This window comes from Saimiri boliviensis, chromosome 6 (assembly GCF_048565385.1).
Source record: "Saimiri boliviensis isolate mSaiBol1 chromosome 6, mSaiBol1.pri, whole genome shotgun sequence".
Lineage (NCBI taxonomy): Eukaryota > Metazoa > Chordata > Mammalia > Primates > Cebidae > Saimiri > Saimiri boliviensis.
The window spans coordinates 58,092,652-58,099,595 of record NC_133454.1 but is presented as its reverse complement, the minus strand read 5'-3'; the positions used below and the strand labels follow the sequence as shown (position 1 = coordinate 58,099,595).

The following is a 6,944-nucleotide window of genomic DNA, read 5'->3' as shown; positions in this document are numbered from 1 at the left end:
CTACGGCAGGAGAATTGCTTGAACCAGAAAGTCAGAGATTTCAGTGAGCCAAGATTGCATCACTACACTCCAGCCTGGGAAAGTAAGGCTCCATCTCAAAAAAACAAAACAAAACAAAACAAAACAAGTGAAAGAAGAGGAAATAGAAATGATAAATATCAGGTACATTTACAAGAATATTCTTCTCCTTTTGAGTTCTTTACGATGCATTGATGTTTAAAAGCAAAAATCACAACATTGTTTGATGGAGTTTCAATGCATGTAGATGTATATATAAGGTAATTATGACCCAAGGGTGTGTGTATAAAGAGGCTTACGTATTAGTAAACAACTTTTTTTTTGTTTTTTGAGACAGGGTCTCACTCTGTCACCCAGGTTGGAGTGCAGATGTGCAATCATAGCTCACTACAACTTTGAACTCTGGGCCTGAAGCAGTCCTCTCACCTCAGCCTCCCAAAGAGTTGGGATTACAGGGGTAAGCTACTGCACTAGGCCTATGTTGGTAGAAAGGAACTTGTTAAGAGATTGACGAGTTCTAGACTAGGAGACACATTTGTAAATCACATATCCGACAAACTACTTGTATCCAGAATATATGAAGTATGCTCAAAACTTATCAGTAAGACAAGCAAATTAAAAAATGGGCAGAAGCTTGAACAGATGCTTTATTGGTGAGGATATATGGTAGCAAATAAGCTCACGAAAAGATGTTCAACATTGCCATTAAGACAATGCAAAGTAGGCATTTTCTACTGTGCTGGCTCACACCTGCAATGCCAGCACTTTGGGAGGCCAAGGCAGGCGGATCGCTTGAGACTGGGAGGTCCAGACCAGCCTGGGCAACATGGTAAAACCCCATCTCTACTAAAAATACAAAAATTAGCCAGGTATGGTGGCATGCACCTGTAATCCTGGCTACTTGGGAGGCTGAGACAGGAGGATTGCTTGAACCCAGGAGGCAGCAGCTCCCGTGAGCCAAGATCATGCCACTGCACTCCAGCCTGGGCAACAGAACAAGATTTTGTCTCAAAAAAAAAAAAAAAAAAAAAAAAAAAACCAGAAAATGCAAAGGAGAACCGTAGTGATATACCTCTGTACATGTGCTAGAGAGGCTAAAATTAAAATATTGAGAGTGCTAGGTGCTGAGAGGGGTGTGAAACAACTGGAACTTCTGTACATTGCTGGTACGAGTGAACAGTGATATTGCCACTCTGGAAAAAGTTTGGAAAATTATTTAATTTTAATTTTTAATTTTTTGTAGAGAAGGGATCTCGCTTTGTTTCCCAGGCTGATCTTGATCTCCTGGCCTCAAGACATTCTCCTACCTCTTCCTCTCAGTGCTGAGATTACAGGCATAAGCCACCGTACCCTGTCTTGAAAATTTCTTGTAAATTATTATATGCTCTCCATATGCCCCAGAATTCTCATTCCTGGAGATTTACCCTAGAAAAATTAAAACACATGTATACAGATCCTATACACAAACACCTACAGTAATTTTATTTGTAATAGTCAAACACTGGAAACAACCCACATATAGATAAACTATGGAATATTACTCAGCAAGAAAAAAGAATGAACTGTTGATATATGTAACAGGTTGCTTGCCAGTCTCACACTTGAAACTTACACCTGCTCTGTTTCCTTTCATTTGGTATTCATGCAGACTGCACAGTCTTAGATTCACTGGTATGCACACTCACACCTGTATGCCTTTGCTCATGCAGGTTTCTCTCTTCCAGAAATGTCCTGTTCTTATAAAATAACTCCATACTTACTTATCTTGGATGTAGAAACTGGGAACTATTCTCTAAGGAGTTCTAAGCCATGAAGCCTAGAAAATGTGAATACTTTCTGCCACCCACATGAGATGAGGATAATTAGGAAGGTGGATAGGAAAATTGTGCTTATGGGTTCAGAAATGGATAATGGAAGGAAGCCAAGGACGATAGGCAGGATTGGAATCCCCAAGGCAGCGTGGAGGATTGCACGTATTCTGGTGGAGAGATCAGTATGCTGCATCTGTTTTCTTCTTGTCTGGGCCCTTCTATAAAATCTTCTGTGGCTCGGGCCATCTGCTTAGTGTCTTCAGGATTCAGATGAGTCATCTGGAGAATACGGGATTGGAACCAGATGACCTCTGTGGACCACCCCCTTCTAAAGTTTGGTAGTTCTAAAATTTTTCTTTCTTTCTTTCTTTCTTTCTTTCTTTCTTTCTTTCTTTCTTTCTTTCTTTCTTTCTTTCTTTCTTTCTTTCTTTCTTTCCTTCTTTCTTTCTTTTCTTCCTTCCTTCCTTTCTTTCTTTCTTTCTTTCTTTTTTTTTTTGACACAAGCACTTGCTCTTGTCACCCAGGCTGGAGTGCGGTGGCTCACTCCAGCAGACCTCGGCTCACTGCAACCTCAGCCTCTGGGTTCAAGTGATTCTCCTGCCTCAGCCTCCCGAGTAGCTGGGATTACAGGTACCTGCCACCACACCCAGCTAATTTTTGTAGCTTTTAGTAGAAATGGGGTTTCACCATGTTGGCCAGGCTGGTCTCGAACACCTGACCTCAGGTGATCCATCAGCCTTGGCCTTTCAATGTGCTGGGATTATAGGCATAAGCCACCATGCCTGGTGGTAGTTCTACAATTTTGATGGAATTATTTGACCCTAGGAAGGAGAGGCTGTTATTATTCATTTTCACATTATTGTAAATTAATTCAATGAACTTGCTTTCTTGAAAACTGATGTAGCCTGGTATTGAAGAAAAGTGAATTTCAATTGGAACGCAGGAACTGAGCATGCAATTTGGAAATGTGGGGGTACTGTTTATGAAAAGGTTAGACTGAGAGAGTGAAGCCCCATAAGAGGCCTTGGTGAGGTTCTGGCATCTTCATGTTAAAGATGAGAAATGAGGCCAGGTATGGTGGCTCACGCCTGTGATCCCAGCACTTTGGGAGGCCGACGTGAGCAGATCACAAGATCAGGAGTTTGAGACCAGCCTAGCCAACATGGTGAAACCCCGTCTCTACTAAAAATACAAAAATTAGCCAGATGTGGTGGTGGGCACTGGTAATCCTAGCTACTTGGGAGGCTGAGGCAGGAGAATCACTTGAACCCGGGAAGTGGAGGTTGCAGTGAGCTGAGATTGCACTCCAGCCTGGGTGACAGAGTAAGAATCTGTCTCAAAAAAAAAAAAAAAAAGAGAGAGAGAGAGAAATGAGGTCAAGAAACCTTATCATGCATAATGTCATCCAGCTAGCGAGGGAGATCATCTAAATTTGAACTCAGGTTTGTCAAATTCCCCAGTTTAGAAGAGAGGTGCTCTGGGAAGCAGAAGAAAAACACAAGAGGAAGGTGTATTAGTCCATTTTCCCATTGATAAAGAACTGCCTGAGACTGGGTAATTTCTCAAAAGAAGACATTTATGTGGCCAAAAAACATATGAAAAAAAGTTCATCATCACTGGTCATTAGAGAAATACAAATCAAAACCACAATGAGATACCATCTCATGCCAGTTTGAAAGGCAATCATTAAAAAGTCAGAAAACAATAGATGCTGGTGAGGCTGTGGAGAAATAGGAACACTTTTATAGCGTTGGTGGGAGTGTAAATTAGTTCAACCGTTGTGGAAGACAGTGTGGCTATTCCTCAAGGGTCTAGAACCAGAAATACCATTTGACCCAGCAATCCCATTACTGGGTATATACCCAAAGGATTATAAATCATTCTACTATAAAGACACATACACGTGTATATTTATTGCAGCACTATCTACAATAGCAAAGACTTGGAACCAACTCAAATGCCCATCAATGATAGAGTGGTTAAAGAAAATATGGCACATATACACCATAAAATATTATGCAGCCCTAAAAAAGAATGAGTTCATGCCCTTTGCAGGACATGGTTAAAGCTGGAAATCATCATTCTCAGCAAACTAACACAAGAACAGAAAACCAAACACCTCATGTTCTCACTCATAAGTGGGAGTTGGATTATGAGAACACATGGACACAGGGAGGGGAGCATCACACACCGGGGCCTGCCATGAGGTGGGGGACAGGTGCAGGGAGAGCATTAGGACAAATACTCAATGCTTGCAGGGCTTAAAACCTAGATGATGGGTTGATAGGTGCAGCAAACCACCATGGCACATGTATACCTATGTATACATAACAAACCTGCACGTTCTGCACATGCATCCCAGAACTTAAATTAAAATACAAATTAAAAAAGGAGACAGGTTATATACATATCTCTCTGAGTGGCTGAGAAGAACAAAAGAGAAAAGATGAGGTTTGGGGGCGGGGGACACAAAGCCTAACCGTATCAGAAGAGAAGAGGAGGACGCTGCAGCTTAGCTCAGTTGCTCTGAAAATGTCCCTAGTCCATGCTGAGGAGGTAGGAGGAAACAGAGCCCCTCGATATTCCCTTTATCTGAAGCTAGAGGTGTCCCCAGGTCTTTTCCTAGGCTCTGTGCTCGTGTCCCAGAGGCCAAGGTGAGGAAGTGATGGCAGGAAGATTTGGGACTTTTTATGCAGCCAGTGAAGTAAGATAATTATGAGTCTCTTGCCCAAATCATAGCAGGGCCCTAGGGTAATTCCTAGGCGCATGAATGGTCTGCTGTGGTATTAACTGGAGCTGTAAGATGGTAAGTTTGGAGATCAAGTCCTCACATGCTGTACATCAGGACAAGGCTGTGCTTCCGACTACGGTCAATGAATACGCCGAGCACCGGGCTGGGCCTGACACCGGTGTCAGGTACTGGTAGGAGCAAGCCTAGTGTGTAATGCAGTTCTTTGAGAGCAGGATCTCAGCCACCATCAGAAGCATAAAAAGCAGGGTCTCATTTGCATGAGTCTGGAAAGAAACAGTTCACACCACTGGGTGGCAGTATGGCGCGCCTCTTTGTTTTTACTATGTGGCAATACTGCTATTTTCCAGACCTAAGGAACCATGTTCCTCCCGGCCAGGCTATAACTACCCTTTCCTTCCTGTCCTGCGCCCTGTGCCTCTGCCCCTACGCATTCTAAGGGTCGTGTGTGTGTGTCGCTGTCAGTGGTGATTTAGGAGACGAATAAACATTTAGGATCAGTTCCGTCTTTCCTCACCTCCACTTACTGTACCTCTGAACTGCTGGGATAGGGCTTTGTTAAATCTTTATTAATAAAGATTTATAGGGAATAATAATAATAATAAAAAACCCGGCAAGCCTACATACAATACTGTTGCAGAAATTCATTTCTAGGATGAGATGTAAAATACTTCTACTGAAAATATTATTTGGGGGAAAATCCTAAAGACAGGACGGAGGGTATTGTCTGAAAGATGAACTGGCACTGCCTGTCCAGGGCGAAGGTAGAGAGAGGCAGCAGCAGGCGGCGCCAGAAGTTACCTGCAGAGCTACCCTGCCATCTGGTGGACAAAGAGGCACCTGCAGCTTGTAAACCGAACTGTAGGGCTCCCAAGATTTTTACATTTTAATTTTTAATTTTTTCCACACTTCACCTGGATCAATATTTTTATGAATTATAAAACTAAACAAGAGAACAATCAACTTATCAAACAAAAAACCCTAATAAAATCCAGAATAAATAAAGGCAATGCATGGTTGCCAGCTTTTTCTTGTTAATTTTTTAAAAAATGCATCTTTATTTGGTGTCCTCTTACCTCTAAAGGATAATAACTTCCAAAGAGCATGTGTAGGGAAGCTCCCAAAGTGAAAGAGAAAGTGTTTGTTTGTGTATTTGTTTGTTTTTCCTAAGAGAGAGAGAAAAAGGACAATCCTTTTAAATGAATATTAGCTTAATGGATTGATCATTATATCTTTCTTTCTTTTATAATTTTGTTACAAAAGGGTGAAAAATTTATCAAAGTTTGGTACTGATTTAAGAATTGATATTTGAGAACCACTGGTCTAAAACACTTCATGCAAATATTTTATAAATATCTGAGGACTCTGAAATATTTCAGAATAGGGACTTGCAGTTAAAGCACTGTATTCAAAACTTTAAGGCCCAGTTTAAATCAAACATTTTGCTAATTAAAAATTGTCATTATTGGCCGGGCAAGGTGGCTCACTCCTGTAATCCCAGCACCTTGGGAGGCCGAGGCGGGCGGACCACGAGATCAAGAGATTGAGACCATCCTGGCCAATACAGTGAAACCCCATTTCTACTGAAAATACAAAAAAATTAGCGGGCGTGGTGGCATGCACCTGTGGTCCCAGCTACTCAGGAGGCTGAGGCGGAAGAATTGCTTGAACCCAGGAGGCGGAGGTTGCAGTGAGCCGAGATTGCACCACTGCATTGCAGCCTGGTGACAGAGCAAAACTCCATCTCAAAAAAAAAAAAAAAAAAAAAAAAAAGTCATTATTTCACTTGTTTCTGGCTCTTGAGGATTCCAATGGACCTCCCACATTTGTTTCATGTTTTCCTGGCTTAGGAGGACGTTGATCGCCTGATTTTAGCATCATCACAGCACTTTTCTGGTGGCTGCATGTGTCTTGGGTTGTCTTTAACTAGTGGCTGTACAAATTAAGCTTGGGCACTACCACTTGGTATGTGTGTCCTAATAAAGTGCATAATGTGTGCTCGCTTCAGCAGCACATATGCTAAAATTGGAATGCTACAGAGAAGATTAGCATGTGTGGCAAGGATGACACAGATTCGGGAAGCATTCCATACCTTTTTTTTTTTTTTTTTTTTTTTAACAAATAGAAAAGTGTGGCTGCACAGTGGCTCACAGCTGTAATCCCAGCACTTTGGGAGGCTGGGGTGGGTGGATCACCTGGGGTCAGGAGTTCAAGACCAGCCCGGCCACCAAGGTGAAACCCCGTCTCTACTAAAATACAAAAATTAGCCAGGCATGGTGGTGGGCACCTGTAATCCCAGCTACTTGGGAGGCTGAGGCAGGAGAATCGCTTGAACAGCCTTGGAATTTCCAGTGAGCCAAGATCAT

The 6,944-nt window shown here is 42.2% G+C and overlaps 1 pseudogene; it reads left to right on the top strand.

Moving 5' to 3' along the window:
* Positions 1–6,573: 6,573 nt before the first annotated feature.
* On the top strand, positions 6,574–6,674 carry LOC120364779 (U6 spliceosomal RNA; annotated as a pseudogene).
* The last annotated feature ends 270 nt before the right edge of the window (positions 6,675–6,944 follow it).